Here is a 15,261-nt window from a genome sequence, read left to right as displayed (position 1 = left end):
CTAATCAAAATTCTGCATACTATACTAATCAAGATTCTGCATTCTATGCTACACTATTTCTGCATATTATGCAAATATAAATTCTGCACTATAATACTTAATCTGTAAAATACCGGAAATAGGCGAATATTAATAAGGGAATTTTCAGGAATTTTTGGATATTTTTCGGGAATTTTTCATAGCTCGTATGGACGAATTTACGGGGATAAAATGGGGTCCGGGAAAGCCTGTTTAGGCTACCCATTTAAGCGAGGAAAAGTTGGAAATTATTTTTCTTTTTCTATTTCTTTTTCCTTTTCCTCATTTGTCGCCGTTTCGTTCTCTTTGCCGCTGCCGAACCCGAAACCATGCCGTGCCCTAACTTCCTTTTCCACTCGATCCTTTTTCCCTCTTTGCGCCGATCCCTTTCTTCTTCCCCCACCTCCGATCATCTTCCCCAACCGGCGCCGCTTCGCACTTCCTCTCCCACGCGACCAAAGCCTCGGCAAAAGCAGGAAATTGGGCAGATCTCCGTTCCCCTCACTCCTCTTCAACGCCGACGCTCCTCTTCTCCCCGACCCGGCGTCGATCGCCATCTTGTCGCTGGGCGCCACCTCCCCTCTGCCTAGCACCGGGGCCCTAGTCGTCTCCACCGCCGCCTGCTCCGGTTGAGTCACCGCCGGTTGAGGTAGGGTTGTCGATTTCCTCCCGTGCCTAGATTTTCCCTTTCTTGCGCATCCTCACTTTGATCTGCTTGTTGCCATTGTTGGATTTCCACTTTTGACCACAGGTACCAAAGGGACTCTCGGCAGCCATGCTTTTTATAGTGCCATAGAGTTGTCGTCGGGTCGCCTCTTTCTGATAGCACTAGGTCACTGCGTGTTGGCGTCTTCGGTGTCCTAGCATCGACAAAATTCAAGCATGTGAAATTGGGTAAGCCAGTTGGTTGTGTTCTTGATTCGTAAGGGCTTTGGGCTTATGGATGTGGTATTGGCTGAGATGGATGTCCCTGATAGTAGTTTTGTTTGCAGTGACGACAATATAATTCAGGCAGTAACTTCTAGGGCTAGTTACCTTGCTCCAACAACAGATTTGCTCCAACAGGGAGCTATAGGCTGAGGCAACACTTCTCCGGCTAAATTAATAGGTGAGTTTTGGTTTGAGTTTGTTTATGGATTTAAATCCAAAAATTTGATGGGAAATGGCTGAGATCCCCTAACCTAAATGGATTAAATGATTGGTTAGCTAGATTTGGATTAGAACTTGTAATGAATTATGCTTATTGCAAGTTCTAATTTAAATGAATTAGTCAAGAAATGATTGAGAAGTTAGATGATCCAATTAGGGTTTATAATTGGATTTGGATTTATGTTAGTTTCTCGAGGATTTGATTTAGCTAATTAATTGGTATTTAATTAACTAAATCTGTATACTATGTATTACAGGACTGTGACGCGAGATGAGCAACTCGACGTTGGATTTGGATTGGATACGACCCTTTCTATTGGAGGCGGGTACCTCTTGACTTATCTTTTATGATATTGTCATTGGATATGCATAGTATTTTATAACTACATGCAATGAACATGCTTGCCTTTGGTATGTCACTGTTTGATATCCATAGCATGTTAGGTTTGTCGCCTGTGATGTATCCGTGCTTATATCTCGTGATTTGTTGCCATGGTTATCTTGTTACCATGAGTATCTTAGTTTCTAGAGTGACATACCATGCTTACTGAGGTTAGGACTAGGATTTGGATTGTTGTTTCTGGCCTGTGTATCTAGATTATCTGATACTTAGGTTTTTGTGCCATATCAGATTTGTGTACCTCTATTTGTATATCATATATGATTCGGGTGTTTAGACCCTGATTCTTTGATCTGTGTATATTGTTGGTACATATGCTATGGAAGAGGGATATGATTTGGGTCTAGGTTGTTATACCTTAGAGGACTTGTATACCCTAGATCCGTGGATTTGACTTACTGATACTGTGGTACCCATATTATGTATATATGGATTTTTCTATGCTGATCAGGATATTCCATACTTATTATGTTCAGGACATAGGGTTATTGATATTCTATCTGACCTGTGTACTCTAGATCTTGGTATGTGACCATCGCTTTTACAGTACCCATTTTGTATGTATGGATATGGTTATGTTGATCAGTTTTTGCCATGCTTAGTGTCATGCATCATGATTGCATGCTGTGCGATAGTCGACTCCATTATTGTTGAGCACATCGCCAGTTAAATGGATCTGCACACACCACCACTCATGGGTTAGTGGTCGATTCAGGCAGAGTGTGTTGCATCAGGGACTTTGTTTGGCTCCGTTGGTCCGTTCATGGGTAGTGTGACACAACGTGGTAGCCGGCAGGGATTCCTCCCCGTTATCGTGTACCGGGAGATGAGAGCATTGCGCTCCCCCATTTATGATTTGGGGTAGGAGGATAGGTGTACTCCGACAGCATCCCGTCCACTCGGTCACTCATCAGGAGCAGTGACGACAGAGTGCACGGTTGTCACAGCTCTACCCACTCGGTCTCACCATTGTGTGTGAGATGGTTGACTGGCGTCAGGGGTGACCAGGACGCATCATTGGCATCATACGCATTGATGCATTTATTTCTTGTGATTGTGTTTGCTGCATTTATTTGCTACATTTGGTTGGATGCATATGTTTGACATGCATACAGGATTTAGGGCACTTTCGGTTTGACGACCCTTTTGTTTGGATAGGAGTTCCTGGTGAGTACAGCTTCCTTAGTTACCTTTCAGTTTTACATCTTTCCTAGATATATGATTAGGAAGCTGTATTCCATGTTTATTGTTGTTAGATATATCTTACTAGGCATGTCTATTGGTATTCGCTGAGTTGTTGAACTCACCCCCGTGGACTCTATATTTTTCAGGTACCAGGTTAATTATGGTGTCGCTTGGAGCATCCTGTCTGCTGGTCCCCACGTCTCATCAGAAGACTTATCGGTTCACGTATGTTTTTGTTTGTTTTATGTAGCGGTTTGTTTAGCTCTGTACTCTGGTTTTATTTTTGGAGTGTTGACGTTGTTATGTGGTATTTTGTATTTATGTTATTGGTTGTGTAAGTCTAGCCGGCTAGCAGTTTTGTGTTTTGGTTTTGGTACAGTCGAGTGGGCTGCTTTATTTTTTTTTACTGCGTGGTTGTGTCAGCCAGAGACTGAATTTGATATTAACTGCGTGGTGTTTGTTTTCTTTTATTGTTATTATTCCAGCCGCATGTGGCTGAGGTATATAGTGCTTGTAGAAAAGTTTCAGATTGTCCGCCGTACAGGAGAGGTGCTGCCGAAATTTCTTCGGACAGATACTCCTCCGGGGCGTGACAATTTAGTGGTATCAGAGCCAGTATACGATACTTGCTATGTGTGCTGGATTTTCGAGATTTGTCTGATATCAATTTATTTGGTATCAGAGATCGACTTACGTGTCTTATTTTTCCGGTGTTTCGGATTTTGTGTTTTGGTCTTCTCGATGTGACTTTTTGGATTTTGGGACCTGGCAGCAGCAGGACATCTCCAAGCTATAGGAGGTATGTTGGTATATACTGTTATCCTACCTTTCTGTTATTATATACCCTGTTGACTATTACAGTTTATCACCTGTATTAGCATACTTTACTAGTACCTGTCTAGTTGAGATAGTAGATATTTTATGTATTAGGTAAAACCCTGATGATGATCGACCTTGATAGAGATTAAAGGTTACAGTTGCTGGTGATTTATCATATCATACACTAGTAGCTTTTAGCTTATGTTATTACTAGTTGGTTAGCAGATTGAGGCACATACCAGCCTCTGCTTTTATTAGCTGGGTAGTGGATAGTATCTATATCTTCATGTTGACCTAGCCAGTAGTATATCATTTTATCTTAATTAATTACATCAGTAGATAACTGGTTTACTCTTGTTAGATGGGTCAGTGAAAGACTGACTTATGCTTGTCGACTTGGGTAGTCGTAGATTGATATACCTTAGTAGCTTATGGAGGATTAAGGTATTCTTGATTAGTTAATAGATGACCGATTTAGCTTTATTGGTCCGATCTGAATCTTTGGGTAGTTTGTGCTTAGTTTGGTATTTAAAGTACATTTGAGTACATGTTTTGTACTGATGTGGAAAAGACAGAGTTGATCGTATATCATTGTCGATTTTGGTCAGTCTATGGAGGATCGATGTATCATATTCTATGGATACTTTAATTTTAGACTGTATGTACCTGATTGGATAACTTAGAAGGTGGTATATGTGTTTGGTGTGGTATTTGAGGTATCTTGTTGATTTTGTGTGATTTGTGAATGCACCTGGGTTTTAGTATGCCTTATTGGAAGTATACGTTGATTATACTCTTGGCATATGTGTATATATGTCAGGTGAGTATTATTTGAGGTGTATTGCCGATTATACCTACGTTGATTTTTGCACACGTGTTCGGTATGTATTGTTGGAGGTATCATACTGAATATACCTGAGTTGTGTGTGTGTTTGATGTATAATAATTGAAGAATTATGTTGATCATACCTATGTTGTGTGTGCACGTGTGTCAGGTCTATGATTGGTAGCATCATGATGATTCTACCTATGTTGAATGTAGAATGTTGAGTGTCTACATTATGTTATTGGTTGAATTATCCTGTCAACTAATTCTCCTATTGGTGGGTGACCGACTCACTAGGATGATGATAGAGTTGACTATGGATTTGATTTGTTTACCGGGTTGTTATACCCTAGGCTATCCATAGTGATCTGTGGTAGAAAGATCTCGTGCAATCTCTAGTGTGATAGTTAGGTGCCTTGGACATTTATGTATTGTTTGTGGTGGAGCGTAGCTCCCATATATTTTTGTTTGTTTGTGGTAGAGCGTAGCTCCCACATATTTTAGATGGTTGTGGTGGAGCGTAGCTCCCACATATTCCGGATTACTTGTGGCAGAGCGTTGCTCCCACATTTGTGATATTTCGTGTGATGGAGCGTTGCTCTCACACTAGAGGATCTTTTCCTTGGTGATTTATGTTGTTGGTGATTAGATTTCCGACTTATTATCAGAGATCTTATGGATAGGGATGTCTGTGATACGGATGTCATGTGTCTTGGTTTTTGCCATATAGGCTTACAGTGCCTTAGATGTTTTCAGGGACTCAATGATTCTGGTAGTTCGAGGATGTTTGGATCGGTTTCCATTGTCTTTGTTGACGATGTTGTGATTTATTACGGATTTGAGGTGAGTCACGTACCCTACCTTTGCATAGGTCTAAAGATGTTTCGACGAGAACATGTATATGTGATTATCAGTAGTGCTGATTTGGTTGTCTTCTGTGAGATGTTTGAGACACACGGTCACCAGTAGGAGTATACCGTGGTTCCACAGGAGATCGAGGTTATTACCGTTGGGAGTAGACGGAGTCGATATAAGAGGCTCGCAACTTCCTTTGTTTGGCTCGATATTTTCGGAGATACGTTGAGGGTTTCTCACGGATTGCTATGCTACTTACACGCCTGATCAGGAAAAGCATGAAGTTTACGTGGTTCGAGGACTACAATACCAGCTTCTAGGAGCTAAAGCGGAGACCAGTGTCGGCTCCGATTTTGGTTTTTTTTCCTTTTGGAGAGAACGGATTCGTGATTTATACCGACGCATCTCTACAGGATTTGGCGCTGTTTTGATGCAGCACGACACGGTAGTCTTCTATGTTTTCGACAGTTGTAGGAGCATGAGTAGAACTACCAGTATATGACTTGTGGCTGATCGTCATTATTTTGTGCCTTGAAGATTTGGCAGCCTTATCTATACGGTGTTACATTTGAGATTCTCACGGACCATAAGAGTCTCAAATATCTATTTTTTTCTTAGAAGGAACCTAATCTCCGACAGAGGAGATGGATGGAGTTCCTGAAGGATTTTGATTGTACCATTAGCTATCACCCAGGAAAAGCTAATGTGGTTGTCGACGCACTTAGCCGGAAGTCTAGAGTGACTTTGGCTTGCCATCGAGTTGTGGCTACAGACAGAGCAAGGTATTCTTGTTACCATGGCTGCTTAGTCGTCGATCAGGACAAGGATCCGAGAGCCCTAGGCTGCTAATCAGTATTTGCAGTTTATTTGCAGCTAGATAGCTTCCGGGCAGCAGACCGAGTTCACACGAGACGAGGAGGGTCTTATACACTTTCGAGACAGATTTTATGTATTTCAGTCTCATCCGGTCTTATAGAAGTTACTTCTGGAGGCTCATCGCTCATGATTTGCTGTCCACCCTGGCGGTACCGTATGTACCTAGAATTTGAGGTGTTTCTATTGGTGGAACGACATAAAGGGAGACATCGTGGATTTTGTAGCTAGATGTCTTGTCTGTCAGCAAGTGAAGGCAGAGCACCAGAGACCTGTCGGTTTATTTCAGCGGATTCCTATTCCCGAGTGGAAATGAGAACATATTACTTTGGACTTTGTAGTGAGTTTGCGGAGGACATGACGAGGTCATGACGCGATTTGGGTAATCGTTGACCAATTAACCAAGTCCGAGTATTTCTTAGCGATCTGAAAGACTGATTCCCTGGATCGATTGACAGATCTATATTGCCGGGAGATCATCAGATTATATGGTGTCCCTTTGATTATCATTTCGGATAGAGACCCTCGGTTTACGTCTCGATTCTAGCAGAGTCTGCAGCAGGCCTTGGACATTCAGTACTATTTCAATATAACTTTCCATCCGCAGACCGATGGACAGTTAGAGCGGACCATTCAGACTCTAGAGGACTTGCTGAAGTCTTGTGTATTGGATTTTTGAGACAGTTGGGAGGACCATTTGCCATTGGTAGAGTGTTTGCCTATAACAACGGGTTGCATTTGACTATTCAGATGGCACCGTTTGAAGCGTTGTATGGTAGACTTTGTCGGACACCCACCCTCTGGGAGGAGGTTGGGGAGGCCCAGTTATTGGGACCCCATAGAGCTCAGCTTGAGGCAGAGTTTGTCCGTACTATCGACAGAGGATGTCAGAGGCGCAGGACCGCCAGATGAGTTATGTTGATCGGAGACTCAGACCTTGGGAGTTCTCTATTGGCGACATGTATTTCTGTGAGTTTCACCCACGAAAGGGGTGAAGAGATTTGATCTCAGATGCAAGCTAGCTCTGCGATACATTGGACCTTTCCAGATCTTTGAGAGGATTGGAGTTGTAGCTTAACGTCTGACGCTACCACCGTCTCTGGTAGGCGTTCACAATGTATTCCACGTATCTATGCTGAGAAGATACGTACCTGACCCGAGGCATTGTGCTGACAGATATATCAGTTCCCGTTCGGCCTGACGTCACTTATGAGGAGGTTCCGGTACGGATTTTTGACCGGAGAGAGTGTCAGTTGTGGAACAAAACTATCTGGCTGGTTATAGTCGGATGACAGAAACATTCGGATGAGGAGGTTACTTGGGAGCTCGAGGATACTATCCGAGCTTGATACCCCATATGTTCATATGAGGTATGTGATTCAGTTTACCGTTCAGCATTTATACTTCCTGCCTATTGTTAGTACTTGCTGATGGTAGATAACGAAATTTGGGGACCAAATTTTTATAAGTGGGGGAGAATGTAAAATACCGGAAATAGGCGAATATTAATAAGGGAATTTTCAGGAATTTTTGGATATTTTTCGGGAATTTTTCATAGCTCGTATGGACGAATTTACGGGGATAAAATGGGGTCCGGGAAAGCCTGTTTAGGCTACCCATTTAAGCGAGGAAAAGTTGGAAATTATTTTTCTTTTTCTATTTCTTTTTCCTTTTCCTCATTTGTCGCCGTTTCGTTCTCTTTGCCGCTGCCGAACCCGAAACCATGCCGTGCCCTAACTTCCTTTTCCACTCGATCCTTTTTCCCTCTTTGCGCTGATCCCTTTCTTCTTCCCCCACCTCCGATCATCTTCCCCAACCGGCGCCGCTTCGCACTTCCTCTCCCACGCGACCAAAGCCTCGGCAAAAGCAGGAAATTGGGCAGATCTCCTTCCCCCTCACTCCTCTTCAACGCCGACGCTCCTCTTCTCCCCGACCCGGCGTCGATCGCCATCTTGTCGCTGGGCGCCACCTCCCCTCTGCCTAGCACCGGGGCCCTAGTCGTCTCCACCGCCGCCTGCTCCGGTTGAGTCACCGCCGGTTGAGGTAGGGTTGTCGATTTCCTCCCGTGCCTAGATTTTCCCTTTCTTGCGCATCCTCACTTTGATCTGCTTGTTGCCATTGTTGGATTTCCACTTTTGACCACAGGTACCAAAGGGACTCTCGGCAGCCATGCTTTTTATAGTGCCATAGAGTTGTCGTCGGGTCGCCTCTTTCTGATAGCACTAGGTCACTGCGTGTTGGCGTCTTCGGTGTCCTAGCATCGACAAAATTCAAGCATGTGAAATTGGGTAAGCCAGTTGGTTGTGTTCTTGATTCGTAAGGGCTTTGGGCTTATGGATGTGGTATTGGCTGAGATGGATGTCCCTGATAGTAGTTTTGTTTGCAGTGACGACAATATAATTCAGGCAGTAAATTCTAGGGCTAGTTACCTTGCTCCAACAACAGATTTGCTCCAACAGGGAGCTATAGGCTGAGGCAACACTTCTCCGGCTAAATTAATAGGTGAGTTTTGGTTTGAGTTTGTTTATGGATTTAAATCCAAAAATTTGATGGGAAATGGCTGAGATCCCCTAACCTAAATGGATTAAATGATTGGTTAGCTAGATTTGGATTAGAACTTGTAATGAATTATGCTTATTGCAAGTTCTAATTTAAATGAATTAGTCAAGAAATGATTGAGAAGTTAGATGATCCAATTAGGGTTTATAATTGGATTTGGATTTATGTTAGTTTCTCGAGGATTTGATTTAGCTAATTAATTGGTATTTAATTAACTAAATCTGTATACTATGTATTACAGGACTGTGACGCGAGATGAGCAACTCGACGTTGGATTTGGATTGGATACGACCCTTTCTATTGGAGGCGGGTACCTCTTGACTTATCTTTTATGATATTGTCATTGGATATGCATAGTATTTTATAACTACATGCAATGAACATGCTTGCCTTTGGTATGTCACTGTTTGATATCCATAGCATGTTAGGTTTGTCGCCTGTGATGTATCCGTGCTTATATCTCGTGATTTGTTGCCATGGTTATCTTGTTACCATGAGTATCTTAGTTTCTAGAGTGACATACCATGCTTACTGAGGTTAGGACTAGGATTTGGATTGTTGTTTCTGGCCTGTGTATCTAGATTATCTGATACTTAGGTTTTTGTGCCATATCAGATTTGTGTACCTCTATTTGTATATCATATATGATTCGGGTGTTTAGACCCTGATTCTTTGATCTGTGTATATTGTTGGTACATATGCTATGGAAGAGGGATATGATTTGGGTCTAGGTTGTTATACCTTAGAGGACTTGTATACCCTAGATCCGTGGATTTGACTTACTGATACTGTGGTACCCATGTTATGTATATATGGATTTTTCTATGCTGATCAGGATATTCCATACTTATTATGTTCAGGACATAGGGTTATTGATATTCTATCTGACCTGTGTACTCTAGATCTTGGTATGTGACCATCGCTTTTACAGTACCCATTTTGTATGTATGGATATGGTTATGTTGATCAGTTTTTGCCATGCTTAGTGTCATGCATCATGATTGCATGCTGTGCGATAGTCGACTCCATTGTCGTTGAGCACATCGCCAGTTACATGGATCTGCACACACCACCACTCATGGGTTAGTGGTCGATTCAGGCAGTGTGTGTTGCAGCAGGGACTTTGTTTGGCTACGTTGGTCCGCTCATGGGTAGTGTGACACAACGTGTTAGCCGGCAGGGATTCCTCCCCGTCATCGTGTACCGGGAGTTGAGAGCATTGAGCTCCCCCATTTATGATTTGGGGTCACAGGACAGGAGTACTCCGACAGCATCCCGTCCACTCGGTCACTCATCAGGAGCAGTGACGACAGAGTGCACGGCTGCGCCATTTGTGTGTGAGATGACTGACTGGCGTCAGGGGTGACCAGGACGCATCATTGACATCATATGCATTGATGCATTTATTTCTTGTGATTGTGTTTGCTGCATTTATTTGCTACATTTGGTTGGATGCATATGTTTGACATGCATACAGGATTTAGGGCACTTTCGGTTTGACGACCCTTTTGTTTGGATAGGAGTTCCTGGTGAGTACAGCTTCCTTAGTTACCTTTCAGTTTTACATCTTTCCTAGATATATGATTAGGAAGCTGTATTCCATGTTTATTGTTGTTAGATATATCTTACTAGGCATGTCTATTGGTATTCGCTGAGTTGTTGAACTCACCCCCGTGGACTCTATATTTTTCAGGTACCAGGTTAATTATGGTGTCGCTTGGAGCATCCTGTCTGCTGGTCCCCACGTCTCATCAGAAGACTTATCGGTTCACGTATGTTTTTGTTTGTTTTATGTAGCGGTTTGTTTAGCTCTGTACTCTGGTTTTATTTTTGGAGTGTTGACGTTGTTATGTGGTATTTTGTATTTATGTTATTGGTTGTGTAAGTCTAGCCGGCTAGCAGTTTTGTGTTTTGGTTTTGGTACAGCCGAGTGGGCTGCTTTATTTTTTTTACTGCGTGGTTGTGTCAGCCAGAGGCTGAATTTGATATTAACTGCGTGGTGTTTGTTTTCTTTTATTGTTATTATTCCAGCCGCATGTGGCTGAGGTATATAGTGCTTGTAGAAAAGTTTCAGATTGTCCGCCGTACAGGGGAGGTGCTGCCGAAATTTCTTCGGACAGATACTCCTCCGGGGCGTGACATAATCAAACTGCACTATAATCTTTTTTTTTAAAAACTGCACTATAAGTTCCACCAAAACTCTGCACTACAAGTTCCACCAAAAATTTACACTATAAACTTTAAAGAAATCTGCACCATAAGCTCTTAAGAAATCTGCACTAAAAGCTCTAAAGAAATCTGCTCTAAAGAAATCTGCATTTTAAGCTCTAAGAAATCTGCACTACAAGCTTAATTAAAATCTGCACTATAAGCCTACATAAAAATCTGCACTATAAGCTTAATTAAAATCTGCACTATAGGCTTAATTAAAAATCTGTACTATAAGCTTAATTAAAATCTGCACTATAGGCTTAATTAAAATCTGCACTATAAGCTTAATTAAAATCTGCACTATAGGTTTAATTAAAAATCTGCACTATAAGCTTAATTAAAATATGTACTATAGGCTTAATTAAAATCTGCACTATAAGCCTAATTAAAAATCTGCACTATAGGCTTAATTAAAATCTGCACTATAAGCCTACATAAACATCTTCACTATAAGCTTAATTAAAATCTGCACTATAGGCTTAATTAAAATTCTGCACTATAAGCCTAATTAAAAATCTGCACTATAGGCTTAATTAAAATCTGCACTATAGGCTTAATTAAAAATTTGCACTATAAGCTTAATTAAAATCTGCACTATAGGCTTAATTAAAATCTGCACTATAAGCTCTTCTCATGCTTCGAATTCAAGAAGAACAAAGGTCCGAAGCTACTCATACTGCAGGTGAGAAGCACTTACCTTGCTTCTTGGACTCACAACCGAACAAAAAGGGCTTCTAGGACCTTGGCCGGTCGCCGGAGATGATGCCCTAACTCCCTTTCGTTTTCTGCCCGAGCTCCGCCATCGTACGCAGAAGAGAAGGAGAGAATGGTTTAAGTCACGGGAAAACAGAGCATCAACTTATCCCTTTTTATAACTTAATATTTCTGTTAACTCCTTAAATAAATTCGCTACCTTTTCTAAACAAACAAATCCAACATCAACTTATCTCTTGTATAATCCAATATTCTATTAACTTATCTTAAATAAATTCACTACCTTTTCTAAACAAACAAATCCAACATCAACTTATCCTTTTTATAATATTCTGTTAACTATCTTAAATAAATTCGCTACCTTTTCTAAACAAACAAATCCAAGATCAACTTATCCCTTTTATATTCCAATATTCTGTTAACTATCTTAAATAAATTTGCTACCTTTTTTAAACAGAAAAATCTGTTTGCCCACCTGGTCAGTCGGGTTTTTACCGAGTCAAAGGTCGTGGGTTCAATTCTCGGTTAGGACATTTTTTTGTCGAAACTTCTTTCGTTTAGTAAAATACCAAACGACCTCCAAAAATTACATAAAAATACTCTAAAAATTTCTAAAAATCTCTAGAATATTTTAAATATTTCTAAATATTTTTAAGAAGTTTTAGAACTCCTAATGAGGAAAATTGGGTCGTTACAATTCCCCATATCTTATAAAAAGTTCGTCCTCGAACTTAGAATAATTCTATAGCATGTTCTCTACCTTGTACATGCATTAGTTAGCGTTCATAATTTAATGTACTAAGGAAAACCACATCAAAGGTATCTTAGGACCTTCTAACCTACATACAATGAACATAAGCATAAACAGTGACATAAGCATGACAGCATAAATGTAAGCATGGTAGATGAACTAAACATAATGATAGACTCGATCACAAGCATGTCCATATGCATAGGCAAAAACATAACATGAACATAACGTAGACCTAAACATAAACGTAAATATAAACATAACATGACTTGAACATACTTGCATGCATACTCATAAACATACTATTGTGGTGGCCTAGTTGCACTTAGTAGTACCATAACATAAGTTGTTGATCAGACAACTACTCTAGCACTAGGTTGGTAGGGGTCCAAACTTAGGACTGGAGTTCCCCTTTATTCTGGCGCACTCACCGGGCTTAGGTCCCCGGATCATACCACCATCCCAGAACATATCTTGTTTGATTCTGGCGCGCTCACCGGGCTTAGGTCCCTAGATCATACCACCATCCCAGAACATATCTTGTTTGATTTTGGCGCGCTCACCGGGCTTAGGTCCCTAGATCATACCACCATCCCAGAACATATCTTGTTTAATTCTGGTGCGCTCACCGGGCTTAGGTCCCCGGATCATACCACCATCCCAGAACATAAATTGGCAAGCTCTCCAGGCTTAGGTCCCCGGTTTATAAGCACTTCTAAACATCTCCCTATTCTGTACATATAATCTAATACTTCTAAGGATTTCTCTTTACTGTAAGGAATAAAGAAAGCATAGAAAAAAAATTTAAATACTTTCTTACTTTAAGACGACAAGGATGGTGCTGATGTGTGATGCTGGAGAATAGGAACTGCTCTGATACCAACTTGTAACACCCCACCCTCCTCACTACTAGTTTGCGAGGGCGGAGCGCTACTGGACTACTAACTTTACTTAACTATCCTTGTTCACATGTTGATAGAAATTCCTAAAACTCTCGGAGAACTTAAAACATACAATTAACTAGCAGCGGAAGACTAAATGACTCATCTAATACATTCTTAATAAATGACAATCTTAATAAATTCTTATGCTAGGTCCCAAGGCTTCTATAGTCCAGGCATCACACATCCATCCGCACCTCCTTGTCGCCTTCCTTTGCTATAACCTTTCCTTTCCTTTATTTACAGTAAGAGGAAAATGCATCTATAAGCAAAATTGCTTAGTAAGCGTTATCTAACTCACAAAACTCGAATATGCATGTGAATATACTGAAATCTAAAAGTTGAATGATCAAAAGAAAAACTACTCATGCTCATCTACAAGCAAAAGAAACATACTGAAATGCTAAACGCGTAAAACAAATCTATACAATCATGCTAGCATAATCTTGCTGAATTTTAAATACTTTCTGAATCTTATTTCACTTGTTTAAAAACTTATACTTTAATACTTCAAAATAATAATCAACTTTCTTCTTGGGCCCAGGCATAGTACCATCTTATGCGCGTTCCCTAATAGGTTGGGGTAGCGAGCCACCAATCCTAAAAGAGCAGACCTCGGTCTACCAGGGCCAAGACCTCGGAATTGGACACCTGAATTTGTTTAACGAAAACTTCGGAAGTCGAGTACTAGCCTCTTAAATAAAGTAAAATACTTATTATCTTTTATTACTTCTAATATATAATGCCTTGGCATTTTCTTTAAGCACCTTGTGTGCCAAAATCCCTAAAGTCTTGACTTTGGGATCTACTTAAGGCCTTGGCCTTTCTCTTTCTTTTCTTTATCTTTCTTACACATGTTAATACTTCTAATAAAAGAATGCTTCTTTAAAAACTAAAATGTTTAAACAAATTCTAACTTTGAAATGCATAAACAAAAATCTGCATACTATGCTAATCAAAATTCTGCATACTATACTAATCAAGATTCTGCATTCTATGCTACACTATTTCTGCATATTATGCAAACATAAATTCTGCACTATAATACTTAACTAAACTGCACTATAATTTTTTTTTAAAAAAAACTGCACTATAAGTTCCACCAAAACTCTACACTACAAGTTCCACAAAAAATCTGCACTATAAACTTTAAAGAAATCTGCACCATAAGCTCTTAAGAAATCTACACTAAAAGCTCTAAAGAAATCTGCTCTAAAGAAATCTGCATTTTAAGCTCTAAGAAATCTGCACTACAAGCTTAATTAAAATCTGCACTATAAGCCTACATAAAAATCTGCACTATAAGCTTAATTAAAATATGCACTATAGACTTAATTAAAAATCTGCACTATAAGCTTAATTAAAATCTGCACTATAGGCTTAATTAAAATCTGCACTATAAGCCTAATTAAAAATCTGCACTATAAGCTTAATTAAAATCTGCACTATATGCTTAATTAAAAATCTACACTATAAACTTAATTAAAATCTACATTATAGGCTTAATTAAAATCTGCACTATAAGCCTAATTAAAAATCTACACTATAGGCATAATTAAAATCTGCACTATACGGTTAATTAAAATCTGCACTATAAGCCTACATAAAATTCTTCACTATAAGCTTAATTAAAATCTGCACTATAGGCTTAATTAAAAATCTGCACTATAAGCCTAATTAAAAATCTGCACTATAGGCTTAATTAAAATCTGCACTATAGGCTTAATTAAAAATCTGCACTATAAGCTTAATTAAAATCTGCACTATAGGCTTAATTAAAATCTGCACTATAAGCACTTCTCATGCTTCGAATTCAAGAAGAACAAAGGTCCGAAACTATTCCTACTGCAGGTGAGAAGCACTTACCTTGCTTCTTGGACTCACAACCGAACAAAAAGGGCTTCTAGGACCTTGGCCGGTCGCCGGAGACGATGCCCTAACTCCCTTTCGTTTTCTGCCC

Source organism: Zingiber officinale, chromosome 1A (genome assembly GCF_018446385.1).
Source record: "Zingiber officinale cultivar Zhangliang chromosome 1A, Zo_v1.1, whole genome shotgun sequence".
NCBI lineage: Eukaryota > Viridiplantae > Streptophyta > Magnoliopsida > Zingiberales > Zingiberaceae > Zingiber > Zingiber officinale.
This window is presented reverse-complemented; position numbering follows the sequence as displayed.